This window comes from Zosterops lateralis (assembly GCF_965231275.1).
Source record: "Zosterops lateralis genome assembly, chromosome: 14".
NCBI classification, from domain to species: domain Eukaryota; kingdom Metazoa; phylum Chordata; class Aves; order Passeriformes; family Zosteropidae; genus Zosterops; species Zosterops lateralis.
In genome coordinates, this window is record NC_139774.1 from 13,437,691 (window position 1) to 13,458,939 (window position 21,249).

Genomic DNA, 21,249 nt, shown 5'->3' on the forward strand with positions numbered 1-21,249 from the left:
TTTCATTTTCTCAGCCTTGCTGCTAAATGTCTGTGTGTCTCTGTGCTCAGGCATGTTGGTGGGTAGACAGCTGGCCAAAAAGGAAAATACTGCTTTTCAGAGGAAAATTATGGAGGATAATTCTATGTATATTATATTTACATGTGCATATCTACATCTGCATCTATAGAGATCCTGAGCTGCTGGGCTGCAGAAAAGTCCCTCCAAGCTTTGTTTTGAGCCACTGCCTCTGTGCAGCACAGAAATGGAGTTGTAAGGTTTGAGTTGCACTGCTGAAAAATGAGGTACAAGGGCTGCTTGTTACACCAGAATAACCTCACGGGCTGTGATGGATTTCCCCTGACTTTTTCGAGTGGCATCGCCAATATTGAAAACAAGCAACTTTGGTGTTGTGGAGAGGGGATAAAAATCTGACAGCTTTGCACAGGGGGTGTCTGAGGACAGCACTGTGTGTCACACACAGGTGTGAGCATGTGTGGGCATCCTCACCAGGAGCTGCCATCCCCTGACTTCGAGCCCCCAGGGGATAAAGGTTTTCTCTGTGTGTCACTTTCTCTGCCCTTATTTAGTACTGGTTTTGGCAAATGAGTTCTGAGTTCCAGAGGGGTGAGTGTTGGGAAAGATGGGAAGGCGAGCATGGCCAGGGGCTGGCTGTGGTATTTTGGGGTGGAGGTGGCACTTGGGACCATCATGGGGTTTCCCTGCCTGAGCTCCTGTGTAGTCCTAGTTCCATCCCTGAGGTGTTTTAGTTTTCTGAAATTCTTTTCCCAGGAAATTTTCTGTAAATAAGAGATGTGTTTCTGTAACTGTAATTTTGTTATTCATTCCTTTTCCTAGGAGGGACTTCTTCTTAATGTCCCTGTAGTGTGACCAGTGTGATTGAAGAGGTTTACCTTTGTTTCACCAATCAAATTGGTCTGTGTAAAATAGTATAATAAGGAGACACATCCCAAAAATAAGAGTCACTTTCAGCCTTCTGAATCTCAGAGTCTGTGTTGTAATGTAAAACAGCGTCACTCCTGCAGTAGGTGTTGGAGCCCATCAGAGCCATTCCCAGGATAACAAGGCTGTTCCTTGAGTTAGTGCTGATTCCTGGCTAGGCCAGTAGCTCCCTAGGCTGCTATGGGGAAAATGGCAGAAACAATCTAATTTTGGCTCCCTGATGTTGGGCCAGCTTCTCCTAAAAGCAACATCAATGGCAAAACCAACGCTAATTTCAGTGGGGAAAGGACAGAACCTAAATGAATATACACTGGCCTTTGTAATTATCTTTATTAGCTGATAGGGAAGGAAGACCTTATTCACTGAGTGCATTTCTATGGCTGCCTGGCTGTGCTCCAGTGATGCACCAGCCTGTGAGCAGACGGGCTGGGAGAGAGGGATGGGAGTGCTGTACTCCTGCACGAGGGGCTGTAATTCACTGTCATCCCCAAATGATTAATCCTGTTTATTTCAATCCAGCAGGTAATGGGGCAACACCCACAAATATGGTGGGAAGGATTTAGGTCCAGATGCTTGTTGAGAAACTTTTCCTATTGAGTGCAAAGTTCAAAATCCTGATCCCTGTAGGGTTTAGTCAGTGTTAAACATTGCATTTTTAGATTGGTAAGAAGAGTGAAAATTGGAGAAAGCAGCTGAGAAGCACAAGAGGACAGGTCAGCTGGGCTAAGTGCTGGGGATAGACACAGGCTAAAAACAAATCCTACTTGGCAGCACAGAGAATCTGCTGGGGTTGGCAGTCTGAAACCTGTTCCACAATAACTGTTTTCTTTTCCAGTAAACCAATGTATCGATGAGGATAAGCAGGAAGGATCGATCTTGATGGAGCTCTGCAGGGTGTTTTACCACATTGCTTGGTTCAAATGGCCACAGCTGATGTTCATGTGGTTTTCTCTGCTGATCAAACTGGATATGAGACAAGACAATATAATTTAGGGCTTTTTTTTCTCTTACTGAAAATTAATTGCTGCATGAGTTTTCATATGCTCACACTTTCATACTTATGGGGCATCCCAAAATCTCATTCCCATTGTGCCAGCTCCTGTTTAGCCCAGACTTAATTTTGCAACTTCTTTCAAATAAATTCTCTTGACAAAATAAAATTATGACATATTGAAACAGAGCAGACATTTCAATAGGAGCATGCTGAAAGCATCCTTCCTGAAAGCACACACCAGTGATATCTTGGTGATAGCTCAATAAACAATTCAAACAAGGTAGGCCCAAAATGCCACAGAAATGTTGTGTTGGTTCTGACTCTTCCATGGGTTCTCCAACGTCCTTGGATCTCCCTGTTTGCTATGAGAGGGTGCAAAAATGATTTGCATTTGAGAGGTCTTTCTAGCCTGTTTATTCCTCTTAATTCTTTACAAGGACATCAAGATGCAAACTATACCAGGGGAGCTCATAGGAAGGAGGCCACCACGGTGGATGCTGTCAGTAATCCTCCTGCAGAGACTGTAGCAATTCCTTGGGCTGGTCTTTTGCTGGCCATCTGCTTAGCATTCCCTGGTGATTCTTGGGTTTGGATCTCCGGTTTGTTTGTCATTTCAGTCTCCCACTTTATTATTTCCAGAGCCAAGTGAACCGCTGCCAAAGCCAATGCAATGAGATTGCATTGTGAGCTTTGTGACATGGTATACTTTTCTTTTTATCTTGAAGCCTCAGCTCCTGGAATTAGTTGCTTATGTTAGAATCCCAGCATTCATTTAAAAAAGGAGAAAAAAAAAAAAAAAAAAAAAAAAAAAAAAAAAAAAAAAAAAAGAAAAAGAGTGGATCTCTGCTCCTCAAGGACCAAGGAAAAAGCTTGAAAAAAAGGATCTCTGCAGACTTAGCAATCACAGGCCAAATGAAAAGAGGCTTTTTTTTTTTTTTTTTTTTCCCCTCCTTGACATCAGACTGTTTTACAGACAATCATCCTATTTCTGAATCTCTCACTCACAGTTTTTGAGTTCTGGGTGCTGGCAAACCTGAGTAGCAGCTGTTCCTTTCTAAAGGCAGAGAAAATAAGTAGAGTAATCTCTAAGAGGAACAGTTATTTTACCCTTGACTGTGCTGCCCTTCCCTCTGGCCCTGCAGCCCACTCCTGCCAGTGGTCAGCTCAGCACTGGGAACCCTTTGCAGCAGCTCCAAGAACCACTTATTTCCCAGGAAGTCCCAGTAAGAAATGGAGGGACAAGAGTTTGTGTTAACCCAGGACTGTGATTCCCTTGAGGTCAGGAGCAGCAGCTGCTGCTGTCACTGACCCCATAACTTTAAATAATCTTAGCTATGGCTGTATGTGGCACATCTGAAATGTGATTAGGCCTTGCCCACTTCTGGGGTACACACTGTCGCTCTGTCCCCAGCTTGGGGATATATTTGGGATAAAACTACTAGAGCTGGGAAGGGTCCATTATTTATATTTCAGTTTGCTTGGTGGACTGTTTTCCTCTTTTATTTTTCTGTGGGAAAATACAGGACACATAAGACTGATTTTAACAAAATATGCTTGTTGGTCTGGATTTTTCATCACTGTGGGCTGAGGCCTTAGGGAAACATATTTTTTTTTATTGCCTTTTTCTGGTAACTAAATGGAATTAGCATTCCCTGCCATTGCTGGCCAACTGAACCCACTTACAAATCAGTGCAAGCAAAACACAACACCAGCTATGAAGTTCTAAAAAAGGGAAGTACTAAAATTAAAAGAATTACAGAAAAGAAAATGAAGTCCCAGAGGTCAAATTTGTTGCATGACTAACTTGATAAAATTTACAGTGCTTGATACTTGCCAGTTTTGCTGATGCGCTTTTGTTTTCTTTTGGTCTGTCAGATTTCTTCAGTATTTTTTTTTTTAATCTGGAAATAAGATTAACTTTTTTTTTTTTGCATATAAATTTTGCATATAATTTGCAACAGAAATTTTGCATATAATGTACAGCAGGTGGAAGGAGTGCATGTGTAGAGGCTCTGCTGTAGGGTTATATGGTGTAATCCCTGTTCTTTAGTTTGGAAATGATTTTACAGACCTTCGATGAACCAAACCTGGCACTTCATTGGAATTTTAAGGGAAGGGAGGGTCCCAAGCCCCTGGAGGGAAGGGAAGAGCAGCAAGTGGACATCTGATGGAAAGTTCTCCTAGAAATTTAACTGCCTTAGCAACCACTACTCAGTATCTATTGAGCTTATTGCAAACTCACTCTACCTTGATGCTGAGCTCCAGACTGAAACGTGGAAGGAAAGCACTCATTGCCATCTGCTAGAACCAAAGCATTTGCATATGGTTGCAAAACAACCAACTTTTTAGAGTACAAAAACCCCCCATTTCCACTGATTGCCTCTCCAACACATGGAACTCCAAGGGAAAGGGAGCTGTGTTGCTGCTGGAGCCACTCTGGGTGGCCAGGCCCCTGCTGCCACTTGGCTGCTGGGCAGAGTCTGCTTTGCCAGGAGGCTTTGGTAGGGAGAGGGATGGGGAAAAAATGAAAAAGAAGAAAAAAATTTAAAAAAAAAGGGGGGGAGGAGGAAAAAAAAAAAAACTGGGAAGGAGGAAAAAAATCAATTTTAAAACAAGGAGGAATGGAGAAAGCGGAGTCCATAGTAGGGCAGTGGAGCTGGTGAAGGATCTATTGCACAAGTCTCATGAGGAGCTGGGGGTGTTAAGCCTGGAGAAAGGGAGTTTCACAAGAAATGCTATTGATTTCTACAACTACCAGAACTACCTGAATGGATGCTGTAGCCAGGTGGGGCTTTGGCATCATCTCTCAAGGAACAAGCAATAAGAGGAAACAGCCTCAACTTGGGACAAAGCAGGTTTTCAGGATATAAGAAAATATTTTTCAGAGAAAGGATTGTCAAGCACTGGAACAGATTGCTCAGGGAAATGGTGGGGGCAGCACCCCTGGAGGTGTTTAAGTGATGGGCAGACGTGGCACTTGGGGACACGGCTCAGCGCTGGGCTGGGCAGGGCTGGGGCAGCGGCCGGATGGGATGGTCTGATCGTAAAGGGCTCTTCACACCTGAGCGACTCTGAGATTCTGGGAAATGCGGGGGGAAATTTCCTGGGGGGAGGAAAAGGGGAAAGGAAACAGGAAAAAGGGAAAGGGGGCAGCAAAAAGGGAAAGGGAGCAGGAACAAGAGAGATAGGAAAATGGGAGGGAATGGCAAGAAGGGGAGAAATGAGGAAAGGTAAGAACAGTACGAGGAAAAGGGAAAAAAAGAAGAAGAGGGAGGGTAAAAAAAAAAAAAAAAAAATAATAAAAGAGGAGAGGAGGGAAAGGAAGAATAAAAAGAAGAGACACCCGAGGAGGCAGCCGCGCTGCCGCTGCCGCTGCCGCGGGCGGGCGGAGCGGGCGGTGCCGTGCCGTGCTGGGCTGTGCCGGGCCGGGCCGGGGCGGGCTCAGCGGGGCCGGGTCCGCCTCTCGGGCCCCCCCCGGGCCGGGGCGCCGCGGCCGCGTGTCGGGGGCGGCGCGGCTGCTGCGCCGCGGCTCGAGCAGCGCCGCGCCCCCGCTGCCGGAGCAGCCGCTCCGCCGCCGGCCCCGCTCCGCCGGCATGATCTCCTGAGGGGCCCCCAGCCCAGCCCAGCCCAGCCCGCCCCGGTGAGTGCCGCCCCGGCCGGCCCCGCGCTGCGACTTGCCGGAGTTTGGGGCTCTGCCCGGTGCTGCCCTTGGCGGGGGGGACGCGGCCCTTGGGGGGCTCTCCCGGCGCCCCGGAGAGTCGCGCGGTGGCGGTGCCCCCCGAGCATCCCTTCTCCTCATCCCTGCTCACATCCTTCCTTCGCGTCCCTTATCGCATCCCTTCTTCACATCGCTTCTTCACATCCCTTCTTCACATCCCTCCTTCCCATCCCTTCTCCTCATCCCTGCTCACATCCCTCCTTCGCATCCCTTATCGCATCCCTTCTTCCCATCCCTTCTTCACATCCCTCCTTCGCATCCCTTATCGCATCCCTTTTTCACATCCCTCCCTCCCTCCCTCCTCTCAGCGCGGTGGCTCCGTGCTGGCATTCCCGGAGGGAAAAGTGTCTCTGGGCAGCGGGCGGACGCTGCCCGGCCCTCTGGAAGGCTCGGCCGGGCTTTGCGGGGGATGCTCAGTGCCCGAGCGGGGCGAGGCTCCCCTGGGGAAGGGGCTCTGGAAGTGCCCCTGGGGCTGGGGCTGGCTGTTAACACGGCCGTGCGGTGGGGGGGCTGCGGAGAGGGGCTGGGGCACTTGCGGGCAGCAGGTGAAATGGGGCTGAACCCGGGGAAAGCGGGGCGAGCCGCGGGGGATGCGGCGGGGAGCGCGGGCCAACAGGTGCAGCGGCCGTGCCTGCGGCTGCTTTGGTGCCCGGGAGGGTTTTCTCCAGCCCGGGCGGGTCCCGGAGGCGCTGCCCGCGGTCCCGGGGCAGTGCGAGCCCTGCGGGATGCGGACCCGGAGGTGCGAGGTGCTGCTTACAGGTGAGACTGGAGCTCCGGGGCTTCCCGCATGGATTTTTCCTGTTGGGAAAAATGTATCCAGTAATGCAAACTTTCAAAGAAAAGTAAGGGATTTTCGATGAGAGGCTCCTTTTCCCGGGTGTTGCAGAATTTCGCAGCGTTGTTGGTTGGTTGATGATGCACTTTGTTTTCTGGTGGTCTTCTTAGGGAGTAACTAATGTAGAAGATGCCTTTTGGTCTGCTGTATTAATATTTGTTGAAGTGTCTTTGCTTTAGCATTTGTGAATTTCAGGTATAATATGTAATAGGAAAAGAAAAAAGTCTGGTATAAATATATCTCAGACTATAAAGGGTATCGAGCCCATGGAGCTAAGTGCTTCCTGTTAAGTCAACTTTTAAAACAGCTTCTCCCCGGGCAGTAATTCACATTTTTTCAAGGGGAGAAAGGATGGGTGAAATTGAATTGTTCAAATTAAGTCAAAATGAATTGCTTAATATTCAGAGGGGTTGATGAATGAACCATTAAATCAACACTTGCATAGCGTTTCATTGAAAAGAAAAATGAACAACTCTCCATTGTGTGCTGGGCAGGATAGGTCAGCCAGTGACGTTGCTACATCAGTGTGCTGAGCTGAGTCCTCCTCCTGCTGACAGATGTGTTTGCTGGGGGACACTCCACAGGCAGGGGAACCAGCTCCTGTGCCCTGTGTGATGAGGATTAGCATCTGCTGGAAATGACCATCATCATCCCAGCCTCACCTCCAAGGAGAGAAATCTTGGTTAGGTTTCGTTTGGCATAAATTGACATAATTTTATTGACTCCTCATGTTGATGTATATCTGTTGAGAATCCATTCGTGTATTTCAAGCTATGCTTCTGTTTTGTTCCTCCCCCCCAAGGAAGAGCTATATTTTTGAATGCCAGTTTGAGGAAGGAATTATACTGATAAATGGAAAAATAAGGGTCGTTATTGTGAAACAAGGCTTACAAGATTCCTTGTAGCAAAAGCTGTTTTCAGTGCATCACCTCTCAGCAATACAGAAGGTGAGCTTTGCTCCCAAAAGATTTGATTAGCTTAGGTACAACTGTTGCAATAATCTTCTTGCCACAGAAAAAATTACCTTTGTCTTTGCCCCTTGAAGTCCTTGAAATTCTCGTGTTGGAATGCACTGAGGATGTTGACTGTGTCCTTACTGTGCCTTCTGGAAACTTCCAACACTTGGAAAAGTCATGGATAGTCCGCCCCTGATGTTTTTCAGTTTCACCTCTTTGCTTTTGCAGGTAGCTTAGAGTAGCTAATTTTGCTTAAAGCTTTTACAACTGAAGAAGTGACAGCTCTTCTGGTTTGTGCGTGTAAACTGAGTATTACAAAGGGGAAATTATGGAGGTGTTTCTTTTTGTTTGTTTGTTTAGTTGTTTTTTTTCTTTAGTGCTTAGAGAAACAGATTATCCAGGCTCCAGCTGAAGGTGGGATTGTAAATTGATTTAGGACTTGAGAAAACTCTCTGCCTACAGGTCATTTCACCAAGAGAGCTGGTGTCCAGCCCTTCACACAGGCAGGGGCATTTATTCATTATAATTTTATTTTATATATATATATATATATATGTTGCATTAATTATATTTATGATATATAAAATGTATACTACAATATATATAATATATAATGTACATATTCTGTATATAATATGCAGAAGTGTGTTATGTAATGTGGTCTGTGGCTATTTATTTTGGGTGACATGTATGGACCCAGAACTCCTGCACAGATCCTTTGGGTGATGGGTTATTAGGATGGTGCAATAGGAGTTGCCTGAATGTATGGGGAGGTTTTGTGGTGGAGCAGATGAACAAGGAGGTGTGTTTTCCTCACAGGAGAGGAGGTTCTGGATCTGGAAATGCCTTTAGATAGTGCCTGATGGTGGTGTGCATTTTTCAGATGTTTTGTTGTTCTTAAAGGCCAGGGTAGCTGCAGATATTCTTGTGCACCAGCAGTGTCTGCTTTAGAGTAGTTTTCGTTTGCTTCTAATTGTCCTTAGGAATAAAAGAAGTAAAAAAGTTTTTATGAAAACCTATTGTGCCTTGTATGGTTATCCTGCTGTTTCTGCTTCCTTGCTTACTATTTTTCTCTGAAATTATAATGCATTTCTTTAGTTCTTTTGATAAAGACTTTAACTCAAGCTTACTGGAAAATGGGCACTCTATACTGAGAGAGTGCTGGCATCTTATTGACTTATTTTGGGAATACTGGAGAAAAATATACAAGATTCACTTTCATTGATTAAATCCTCCGGGGCAATCTTCTAACACTGCAGCTCTCTGGGTGAAAAATTAACTTTCTTCATTGTCTGCTCCTGCTTTTATTTCATTTGTGTGAATCCCAGGCTCTGTTACCAGCTTACAGCAAGTCCCTTAGGTGTGCTCAGAGTATCTCAGTGTAAAAGCTCACTGACGCTGTCACTCTCTGAGTCCATTTGTCTCAGGCCACCACCAGGTGCCTCAATCCTTTTGGCCCCACAACAGTCACAGAGGATTTGCACCAGCCCACGGTTCCTTCACCTGTGAAATATTTCCTGAGTAATTGTAAAAAAAATAAAATTAACAGCTACCTCAATGCTTTTGCAGAGGTTTGGGTAAGATAGCACTTCACATGCAGCCTAATGACAAACTTTGATTTATGAGGTAACTGAAAATGTTTGTATTGTTGGATGTGGAGTGAAAGCATAGGAGCTTTCTGCATTTCATCTGCAGCTTTTCCAGCACAATGTACAGCTAACAGCTCATCTCTCATTGATTTTAATAACAGATTTCTGCTGAATATGCCTGGAGTAGTTTGAAAACATATTAACTTTTTGGGGGGCTGTATGTTACTAAACACCATAAAGAACTTTGCAATGTCTGCTTAGATAACCTTGAAAAATCTTAAGTTTTAGCTACTCTTTACATTCTCCCCCTGCCTGGGTTTAAGATGGATCCTATGGGAAAGCTGCTATTATTTTCCCTTTGGGGGAAAATGTTTAAAAGGAACAAAAGCTTTCCCCCCCGCACTGAACAAGGGCTGGTATGACTCCTGTATCTGTGTGTTTTCCCTGTGAATTCTTTGCCTTCCTCTGGCTCCATCAGCTGCTCTCAGTAACAAGTCACGTCAGGTGAGCTGTACCTGACTTGTTTGGAAACGGTTCAAAAGGATCCCATTGACATTACCAGGCGATGGGTCACGCTTGAAATCTTGCCATTCTGGTGTTAAGCCTTTTCTTTTTTTCCTTTCTTCACTTGCACCTTGATTTCTGACATATTTTTAGCTGCTGTTCTGTTGAATTTGGATAGAGCTAGTGAAAAGGGATTTGGTATTGGGTTGTTTGTCTTTTTTTTTGTCTCTGAGAAATAGGGGATTTTATTTTTCACTAAAGATGGAGCCCTAGGGTGATTATCTGTTCTTCTGCTTAGCAAGGAAGGATAGTGGTTCCTCGTGGAGGTGAAAACTTCATAAAATCTCAGGATTGCCATTTAGTTTAACCCTAGAATATGATATGGACATTGGAGCTCTGTTATTTTTATTTTTTGAATTAATGATGCTTTTAAGATTGTGGTGCTGCACAGAAAGCTCCCTGAATCCAATGCATTGCAGAGTGGTAAGCTTGGGAGTATTGGGTTATGGCAATAAACCTATTATTTCTCCTCTTGGTCCCATAGGGTTTGGGTGCTGGAGAATTACCATGAATGCAGAAGAGCAGTGCTGGGACCACATCCAGGGATGTGTTGCCCACCATTGAGATGAGCCAAGACTTGCTGGGACTGTCCCAGCAGATGAAATGCTGCTGTAGTGGCTTCACCTGTTCCCTACATGGCAGCCGTGTGAGCAGTTAGACAGTCTCATTTCTTCTTTGGCAATGCAGCAGCAAGGGGAAAGGGTTTAATTCAGAAGCTTCCTGCCTTCTCTGGGGGTTTCCCTGGTTGGGCACCAGCTGAGGTTCTGGTTTCCCCACACCAGCCTGGAGTTGAGCCGTGGTGTTGGCAGCCCCAGCCCAGCTCAGTGCACATTTCTGGGGGCAAGGAGGCAGCAGGAGGCTGAGCACATCTCTCTGCCTGTTTCTTACTTTTTTCTGCTTTTAGCCTGAGAAATAAAGTTTGTTCTTGTGTAATCCTGACACGACTGAAGAACCTCTTGCTGCAGGCAGCTCTGTCACTCTCTGTAGTGCTTGGATTGCTCAGCAGAGGGAGAAGAGACCATAACACTGAAGGCGCCCAGAAACAGCCAGAGCCACATTTCTCTGACAGACAGCAGGGAGAAGAGTCCCAAAGCCTCCCTCCCAGCTTGATTGTTTTTATTTTATGTTTTCTCTTCTTGTTTTGAGGCTCAGAGCTAAGCTGTGATTTTTCACCTCGTGATCAAAACTAGCTGCCTCAATGTGTAGGTTAATGGACTATTTCAGATGGCAGAGTGGGTGACTGTGTTAGAAAAGATGAGTCCAAATCCAAGAAGCAGCGTGCTTGAAAAATCTCACACATCCAAGCATTTCCCAAATATTCAGGAGCTTTCCTAAATACTTACGAAGAAATGTTGGAATTGACCTTTAGTGACTGAAGCTTTACAACACATCCAGATATGAACAAAACAAACCCCTTTGAATTAGTTGCAATTCAAGCAGCAAGTAAAGCCCATGACTCATCTCCAGGTCAGATTTTTAACTGTCGTAAATCAGTGCAGCTCCATTACTTTCCCAGGCACTGTGCCAGTGCTGCCACTGACTGGAGGGCTGCCCTGCTGTTTTTGGGGGGGGATGAAGTTTGAACAGAAGATTGTGACAAAGTTGTGGAGTTTTGTTACGTTGGGTTTGTTTGTTTGGGGTTTTTTGAGGATGGGAAGGATATTTGTTTGAAGAACAAAACCTGTACTCAGGCTAACAGACAGCATTGCTCAGTAGAGATTTGCTCCCCTGTAGCTCACTGTGAGGAAATCCAGGAGAATTAGACATTTGTTTCTTGTCAGAGATGTCGGTTTAATGTGATAAGGAAACAGCTGTTAAAGGCTGCCAGATGAAAGCAGGATGCTAAGCATGAAAGGGAAAAAAAAACCAAAACAATGGGAAGTTCTTGCAGTTTGATTGAACAAATCAGTGTTGTGGAGACCTGGCTCGTTCCCTGTTGAGGGTGATGTGGTTGGCTTTGCGGCTGTGCTCTTCAGAGCAGAGAGTGTTAGTGCTCCTACAGTGCTGAAATTAATGAGGTGCCATTTGCTGAGGGGTTGGAGCAGATTAGGCTGTTGGCCCTGGTAGGGGCAGCTGGAGTGGAGCAGGCCCCACACGTTCCCCTGCACAATCAAAGGGCATGACCTGGCTGCCCTGGGCACTTCCTAAATAAATGTGTTCTCTTAAAGCATGAGCCAAGAGTTCACAGAGGTGAGGAAAAGGGTCTTAACTCTCTTAGACAGGGAAATGTGCCTAACAGGCAAATGTGGGATGTGCTGTTAGGAAAGCAAAAGGAGCATTGTTGAGAGGGGCTGGTCACTCAGGGAGGACCAAATGATGAAGCTGATGGAGGCTTTCCCATCCTCTGCCCTGGAAATCAAACCAAGGTCAGCTCTGGGTTTATTTCAATGTTCTTCCCTCCACACCAGTTATGAAGAAGGGTCTGTGTTCCACCCCTGTCAGAGACCAGGCTCCATCTCTGGTTCCACCCAAGCTGTGCCAGGCTCTACCTGCAGGGCAGGCACAGGGGTGACCAGCTGGAGCTGATGCTGTTCAACAGCCCAGGAAACACCTCTCTGCTCAGGAGAGTTTGTCTCTGCTGGATAATGAGCTCTGCTTCACTCAGGACTGAGTTGCTGCTGTAGGGATCAGAGAGAAGCACAAATGAGGATGCAGCACTGGGCACTTCCTACAGCCTCTTTTTCTACATAGCAAACAGCTAATTAACTGGGAGCCTCTCTGAGCTCCTGGGCTGCTGCTGGCCTGGCTTCCTGGGGAAGAATCTTGTGCAGTTTGTCTTGCTCCAGTAACTTTTTGAAGTCTTTCAAAACCGTGCATTGCAGCAACGCCCCAGCTTTTATTCTGACTTTTAGGCTTTTGCAAGTGTGACATCTGATAGTGGAGCTGGGCAGTGAAGCTTCAGCTGCAGGGAGAGTTGCTCAGGTACGAAATGCATAGCCATGGCTTGGGGTGTGAGGGCCTTTCCATGACTCACAAAATAACCTGCCAATGTCTCTGTTTATATTTGAAGTACAAAGTCGTTTATGCAGAAAGCATAAACTTTTTTTTGGGTGTTGGCATGGGCAGCCTCACTCCTCTTGCAACTTATTTTATGGCTGTAAATGGGATGTAAGTGGATTTTCTGCCTTGTACTGTCTGTCTAAGGAGGATAAAATTCACTGTTTTTACTGTCATGCTCAGGTAAAACAGTAACCCTGAATTTTAGCACTTTTACCTTGTCAAGTTCACAGATACTGCAACTTTAAAATTTTATTTTTTAGTATACATGAGTTCTTAAAGAAGTGAAGCCAAAATAAACATTAAAGCAAGAATTTACCTTACCTAACCTGACTGGTTTTTTTTCAGTGAGGCCACAGAAGAATCATAGCCCTCACAGGGCACAGCTCAGTTTTCTGCTTTACACATTGCTCCTGAAGAGCTGAATTATTTTGCAGTTTTTTTTCACAGAGCTTGCACTAGTGATTTGCAGGAAATCATTATCTGTATTACTGTTCCAGTGTAGGCACTGGGAAATCCACTTTTATCTGTTCCTGCTTACCAATGTTCTGCTAAAGGCTTGCCTTGCCTGCACTGAAACATGATTAACTTGGGGGGGTAATGATGGAACTGCAGTGCTTTGATAGGTTGATTATTTTATGCTCTGCCAGAAATGGATACTTAAAAGGAGATATTAGATCTGAAGGAGATATTCAAGAGCCAGTTACTGGTTTGCATTAGCTAATAGGGAATGGGCCAATCCTACTGCCACTGGTGTCAGTGAAAATACTGAGAGTGAAGTCAGGCATGCAGTAATTAATTACCTCCAGATCATGGTTTTTGAAGGTGTGAATAAAAGCTTTGAATCTTTTGTTGGTTGAATTGTCTGAAAACTAAATCTGTTAGATATTTTTCCTTTTTTTTTTTTTTTTTTTTTTTTTTTCCCATTTTCTTTGTTCCCTTCGTTCTCTCTGACTTCAGCAGTGAATTTCAGCCTGCTGAAAAACAAGTAGTTCTAAATTCCTCTGCCCAGGCTGGTGGATCTGACAGATGTGACCCTTTTGCAGGCTGATGTTATACACCGTTGCATGTATAATTTCTCTATTTGAAAGTAATCTTGAAAGTGGACATTTTAGTGGTTTAGGGAAAAAGCACCTACACACTGATTCCTGAGTGTTACAGTAATGACTTTTTTTTCCAGGTATTTCCTGAAAGAGCTTTGTGAAGTCAGAGGTGAATGATTTTAAGTATCATGTTGAACACTTGTCGTATTACTGACATGGAGGATATTATAGTTATTATAGTTGAGTCAGATATTGAAAAATGATGCACTTAAACTTCTCCATTCTCCTTATTTTCAACAGCACTGTTAGGAACTGCCTTCACTGAAAGGTTGAAAGGGGATAGTGCCTGTGAGGCTGAGCTGGTATTTGTGGGAATAGTTGAATCTTTAGAAAAGTAATACTAAGCATTGGATCTTTGTAAACAGCAGAAGTAGTTCTTACATGATTTCATGAATTATTAGTTTCTGTGTAGGAATTTTCTCAGCATCAGAATGTCCAGCAGGCCAGGATTTTTGTCATTCTGTTGTATTTTTGGTTTGTAGAGAGGAAGAGGCATTAAGAGCCATTAAGGGAGATTCAAGAACTAAGTCAAAAATGATTTCTGCAAATTTCACATCCTGGCCAATTGGTGGTTACTCATGAACTTGGTGTGAAAAGATATGATAGGAGTGGAAATTATGCTCTTAGGGATAGGCTTGAGATGTTGCTGTAAGAGAGCAGCTGCCTCACGTGGCTGGCTCCATCCTTGCCTATTGTTTCTCCAGGAAAAGAAAACTTGTTCTTCAGGTGGGAAAAGGCTGTTTTATCATTAATGGCACAAAACCCCTTGGTCTTCATGTGCTTCTTGTGGTAAGAAAGACTGTTCTTACAGGGATCAAAATGCTTCTTTTTTGGCCTTTCTATTTTCCTTCACTTATGGGAAGTTTCTGATCTGCTTGAATTTGGCTTTTCGTTCAGTTTGAACCTGAATCTTTGGGCTACAACAGCATAAATTGTCTAATGGACCTGGAATGCTCCAGACCAACCTGAGCCTATTATGTGGTGTTTTAAATGTTCAGTGCCCTATGTATACTCTTTATACACAAAAGTTGCTTTTCCCCTCAGCTTGTGAAGGAAAAACCCAGAATGTGCAGCTTTTCATATGGAAATAGAAAATACACTGTTCAGCTAGCTTAAACCTGTCCTTTTTGGGATAGGAGATGGCTCTGGAGGGTGTTTTTTCTTCCCTAACTTATGAAGCAATTTGAGTCTAATCTGCTCCATAATTTCAAGCCTTGTATGATATTTCCCATTTGTTACCCTAATAAGACCAAAGGTAAAATTTTATAGCTCATTGTGAGCTGAATGGTCAATGTCTTATTAAATATCTTTGCTTCCAGGGCAGATGGAAATGAGAGAAGTCTCTTGCAGATTGCAGCCCAGTTAATACAATTTATCTAAACATGCTCTGGCTTATCCTGCTGACACTTCATAGGGAAGTAGAAATTGTCCTTTCTGTGTGTTCTGCCTCACAAGAAAATCAGAACAATGCAGGTGGTCAGACAAAAGGCTCATGTAGCTCATGATCTTGTGTGTGGTATGGATCACAGCTGGGTGAGTTGGCTCTTCTTCAGGCTGTAGAGTCCCAATGTACTCCTACTTCTGATGTATTCTTAGCAAAGTGAAGCTTTTCACTGTTCAGAAATAATTTTGGTCTTCTGATCCATCACATCTATGTGTCTTCATATGTATTCATTTAAAGATGACAAGCAGAAATAGATGCATTTTTAAAATGCAGATAAACAGTGAGTTTCTGATGTGGTATTTTGTATTTCAGCCTTGATACCTTTCCCTTGAAGTTCCAAAATTATTTGCTTATTATTTTTAGGTTGCTGCTGAGCTGATGTTTCCAGGAAGCTGTCTGTAGTGACTACATCTCTTTCCTGCATTAGAACAGCTAATTCAGGGCCTGTCAGTCTGTGTGGACAGTAATACTCCTTTATTTCAGTACAATATTTTGCATTTATTAACATTTAATTTATGCTGTCATTTTGCTGTCCAATCACAGTGTCTTGAGACTCTTCCACAGCTTCCACGTCAGTTGTAATTTTGCCTATTCCTTCTACTAGTTCTGTCTTCTCAGTGTAGTTTGGCATTTCATTGCCTCCCTGCCCCTTCTCAGACCAGTAACAGGTATTTGGACCAGTGCAGGTCTTAGCACAGATGCTGAGGTGATGTGTTAACAGCCTGTCTTTGCTGTGACAAATGATTTATTATTTTCTTTATTTCCTTTTTTCTTTTTCACTTGATAATCCATAAGATGCCCTTGTTTTCTGTCCCACCATAGCCTACCTTTTTTAATGCTCTTCTTAAGATTCCTTGAGACTCTTTGCTGGAGGGTTTGGGAAAAGCCTCGTGTACTGCACCAGCCACCTGTGTGTCCCTGCAGAATGTGCCCTCATTCTCGTGCTTGTTAACCCCTTCAGGGAATTCTAACAGATTTGCTGTGCATCACTGCTCTCTGCAAAATATCTGACTCTTTCCAGGTATATAATGCACCCACTTGTTCAATTCTTTATTATATTTTCTATCAACTCTTCTTGTATTTGAGTTAAACTCAGTGGTCTGTATCTTTGAACATTTGGCTTTTTAATGAAATGTTCAGCTGTGGGAAGACAATGAAAGAAGTGGAGTGTGGGGTTTGTGTGATATTTTGTGGGTATTGTGTTTTTTGGGAGGTTTTTTTTCCCCTCTGAACTGTAAGGTTACAGCTTTGTTCAGAGTCTTGGGGTCAGAATCAGAAATTGTGGGAACAAGGCGTGGGCATCACTGCCACATCACCCCAGTGTTATCGCATTACACTGCATGACGCTGCCAGATTTCACCATGAAAATTTTCTGAGTGGCACCCTGGGGTTTACAAGATCGACTTTATCAATGGTAATAAGCTTTAATCTATTTATTGCAAGGAATAAATCAAACACTAGAACTAATGTTGACTGAAACCAAATGCTGTATTACAGTTTTAAGCCTTTCTTGTATATACAATTATCAAGACATAGGGCTGTCTGCGTGCCCACAAAAGGAACTTTAATTTCACATTTTAAAGCTTCCAGAAATAAATTTCCAAGTTGGGAAGATAATTTGGTTTTACTCTCTGTCTGTGTTCATTGCTCTACAAAACCCGAGCAGAATGCCATTACTGCAGGCTTCTGACGCCAGCATTTGTCACTAGCCTTGTATTGTGACTCTGTTTTATAGAAAATTTAATGCCAGAAGCTTATCTATATTCTCAGCAGGAGAATCTGAAATATATATATGAAGTCTTGTAATGAAAAGCCATGAGAGAAAGCTACAGCCCTTGTAAATACCCACCTCAAGAAGGGCTGGCTGACATTCCAGGATCTTTTTTGTTTTGCAGTGTTGGTCTCTCCCGAAGCCCCAGGTTGTGGTGGGTACCTGTGACCTTTTGTGCCAGGGCTGAGGGAGCTGTCAGTCCTTTCCACTGTGGCAGCAGAAAGCATTTACTCACTAAATTGTCATCTTGTTCACCAAAGGTTAGGGACAGTCTCGTCCACAGGGTACAGGACTCTCGGGTGTAGATCAGCACAATCTCCAAATTTTGTCTCATCAAGAGTTTTCTCTCTGGTCCACTGTGGTGACCTTGCACTTAAAAGGGTCATTTGTTGTAGATGAATGTACCGTCCTCTTCATGATGAAACCTGGGCTACCTGTTTTGTGAGTGAGCAGATATTGAGGCTCCTGTAATAGCCTCAAAATCTTGTGATAAAGCTGAAATAGCCAGGCAGTGGAGGAGCTGGACATAAAATTAAATGATGTTTCCACTTAATTTTGTTTTTCTCCCTTCCATTCTATGTGGGATTTGCTGTGCTTCACTTGCAGTTAAAAGTGAAGAGGCTTTTGTCATTCGTGGAGCAGCTGGGCTCTCAGTCCTGAGCCATTTTAGGTTTGTAGCACCTGAAAGAAATAAAATTTCCACAGTTCCAGTCATTTGGTCGTGAGAAGGCAGAGCCCTGAGTGTGACAGTAGCTTGACATGTTCTTTGACATCACTCTTGGTAGCAGGAGTCGTTTACAAGTGCGAACTGTCTGCATTCTGCCCTTGTGCTGTGTCCCCAAAACTGGGGGGGTGGCTCTGGCCACTCCTTCCTGTGCCAGGTCACTGTAGGTGCAGCTCAGTGACACTGCTCCGCATTTCAGTACCTGAAATTCAAGCCTAAGTTTATTCCAAATAGGTGGCTGCTCCATGGGGCATCTTTCCAATCACATTGGCTTTAATCTGGTGCCAGTGGAAGATAATTTCTTTTTTCCTCCACACACTGCTCCCTCCTATGACATTACTTGAGCAAAATCATGTTTGCATTTCTGTTTTCTTTCAGCACCTTATAGGGAGTCACAGAATATAGGGACTCCCAAAGACAGAGGGATGGAAAGAAAATTAACAAGAGGCAATTGTGGATCACAAGAAGTTCAGCTGAGCTCAAGATAGAGATGAACCTGCAATTGTCAGTGCACTATTTATGCCTCCAGCCAGCCAGTGTTAGTCTGCTCCATTTATTTTCAAAACTAACTTCTTGTCCCAGTGCTGTGCTTTATGATCCTCCATACATGTGACCACTGGTTAAATTGTCCCTTTGTACAGAGAGTGGAAATACTATGGGCAGGTGGAAATAAGACCTGGATTGTGAATCATTCTTGAGTGAGGTAAGTTAGCAGCACATTTCAGAGAAACAAGAGAAGGCAGCTCACCTGCTTCTGAGAAGGTCTAGAGCTGTGTGGGAGCTGAGAGGAAATCCAGGAAATTCCTGCTGCTCTATTCATGGAGATGGAGAGAGCCCACTCTGGGTCAGCAGGGTTACTTGTGCAGACACTTCATGGTGCTCAAGCCTTGCTGGTGCTGCAGTGACTTGGAAAGGTGACAGGTCCCACGAGCATCAGCATCTGTGTGTGAAGAAACCCTCCAGCCTTCCTTCCTTCCTCAGACTTGTGATGTCTTATATAAAAATTTAAATGCTTCACTGGGGGGAGAAACCAATGAATTAATTTTCACCATGGCAATGCCTTGATTTCCCACTTTGAAATGTGCAGGGCTGATGGCCACATAGGTGTGAGAAGTTTCTTGTTCCAGGCTGCCCTGCCCAGCTGTTGGCAGGGCTGGGCAGTGCCCTGGCAGCTGCCTTGGTGTGAGCTGTGTGGGATGTAAGCTGCTTTTTAAAGGTGCTGCATGAATATTCACTGTGTACCAGGTGCTGGAAGGTGCCTTCGATCACATCTGATCTCGCTGGGTTTCATTGCTCTTGTATAAATAAAAAATCGTTGCCTCGGGTTTTTTTACACAGCAGGGCTGATATTGGCAGTGGTACCTTGTTAAAATGAAGGAGTGTCTGTCTCATTACAGATAATGTGAGCCCAACCTGCATTTTCTGCTTTGTGACAATATACTGCACCAGATAAAAGTCCACTGAGAGTTATGTGCAAGTTCAGAACTTTAATACTGTTTCTCAAAAACTGGGAGTGTTTGTTAGTTGGGGAGAGGTGAGAATTTGATATTTGCTTTCTTTTTCATTTTACAGTAATATAAGGGTTGTTAGAAAGGATAGACCTGCCAAGGAATTATGAAATCTGACTGATGACTATTTTTTACAATGCAGTTTTCATTGATGTTCCCCTTAAAACAAGTTCTCTGGTTTTGTTTGCATTCATCCTGTCAGCATGAAGTTTGCTTTGTTCATGTTTATGGCAAATATGTATCTTTGTATTATTTTTAGAGGCTGAAAGATGAAGTATATGAATATAGTATGCTGCAGGTAGTAAATGTGTAATTTGTGCTTGTGGATGGTTCAGGGTATCATGTACTTTCATAACAGCATTGCCCTCTCCAAAAATGACACAAAACTCCTGAGACTGTTGTCACTACACTTAAGCAGGAATTTAAAACAGTATTAAGTGTCCAAATCACTCCAGCATTTACTGCAAGCAGCATGACCAATGGCTGTAGACACATCCAAGTTCAGATATCTAATTTGAGAGCCTCAAGGCCACATGCAGTCACCAGAGCTGCCACAGGGTGATTCAAAGCTCTGAATTTAGAGCCTGATTCTCTCCTCTTGACTATGTGAAGAATTGAGTTTCTTGACTTAATGTTTAAATTAGCTGCCTAGATTGAATTGGTTCTCCACTTCTCCTCTCTGCTTGCCCTTTGCCTTTTCTTGATTCCTTTCTCTTGTTTTCAGCTTTTTCTTTGTGAAAATTATCTAGTAAGTGATAATGGATATGGATAGTGCATTCGAGTGACGGAAAATATACCTAATGAAACTGAGAATGGAAACACTTTCCTCTTTATTGAAAAGTTGCATCTTTCCATTTTGAGCCTTAGTAGGTCTGAGTTTGATTTTGAGACACTGGAACTCTGCTGGATGAGGAGAAGGAGATGTACTTTCCATGTGCAGGAATTACCTAGCTGTAATTAGGTTCCTTCACCTTTTCACTCATAAATTAAATATCCTTACTTCCTTTATTTTCAGGCATTTCATTCTGATTAATAACCAAGTATGGTAACACTGTTGAGCTGCTCCAGCCTCAGTATATTTTTATAAGCATTGTGCCAGCACTCTGCACTAGTGGTGTGTGTAGATAATATGGGAGAGATGGGGGAAACTTCTGGTGTGGGGACACTGCAGAACTCCCTGTAGCGTTATGCCTTGAAAGGGGTTGAGGGTGAGTGGACGTCCAGTGATGATTGTGCATTGAAGGCAAGTCCCCAGTGCAGTGGGGTCAGTGATTGCAAGAAGCCCCAAAAGATAAAACAGAGCACTTGCCACAGGGAAAGCAGCTGGAGGGAGGAAGGAAGAGTATCACAAGGGTTTTCTCTTACTTTTTGGTTTTTTTTTGTCTTGCCGGTGGCATTAAGACACTTCCCAGAGAGAAGAAAGAAAAGGATAAAGATACGGGTTGATTTATTTTTTTTTACAGGCTTTTTTTTTTTTGTCCTTCCACAAGAGCCAGAATTGTTTTTGCTGTTTATAACTGAGATTTAGTAATGCTGTTGTTTCTGGCTGGAGAGACCCAGAAGGGAATATCTCCTCTGCCCCAGTCTGCCTCTGCAGCCTGGGCTCTTTCCCCAAGGCAGGAGCTCATTTCTGGTTATCCCATTCTCAGTAGCGGCTGAGCTTTTCTTCTGTTTGCAAAGACAAGGGTTCCTTCTCTGCCACACTCATTTATTTTGAGTAGAGATAGTGAAATCCCAATCTTCCTTTGTGTTTCCATCGGCCTGGATGACAGAGCTGTCATGTTCAGGGGAAGGAGGCTCAGATAAAGCAGCTCTGGGTTCCTGTGCCTGAATTTCCCCCCGCACAGGGCTCTGTCCTCTGTGGTGGAGACACAGGTGTGTAAGGAGGCAAAATCAAGATTCCTGAGCAGGCTGCAAACTAAGCAAACCATTTCTCAGTTTCCTGCCTTTTTTTTTCCCTCCCCGAGGGGTACAAAGGTGTGGAGCAAGCCATGTGGAAGCTTATTTGCATTTCCATTAAAACCGGATAAAAACAGAAGTGAAAGTTAACATGCAACTTTGTAGCAAAGCTGAGAGAATAACAGCACTGCCATTAGGATCACTG

General features: G+C 44.0%; 1 protein-coding gene across 1 annotated transcript in view; it reads left to right on the forward strand.

Annotated features, from left to right (window-relative positions):
* The first annotated feature begins 4,918 nt into the window (after positions 1–4,918).
* The window catches only part of SGCD (sarcoglycan delta), a 302,618-nt gene continuing 286,287 nt past the window's right edge, over positions 4,919–21,249 (forward strand). Inside the window, exon 1 of the mRNA XM_083872021.1 lies at positions 4,919–5,576. The gene's annotated coding sequence lies outside the window, so the exon portion shown is untranslated. The remainder of the gene's footprint in view (positions 5,577–21,249) is intronic.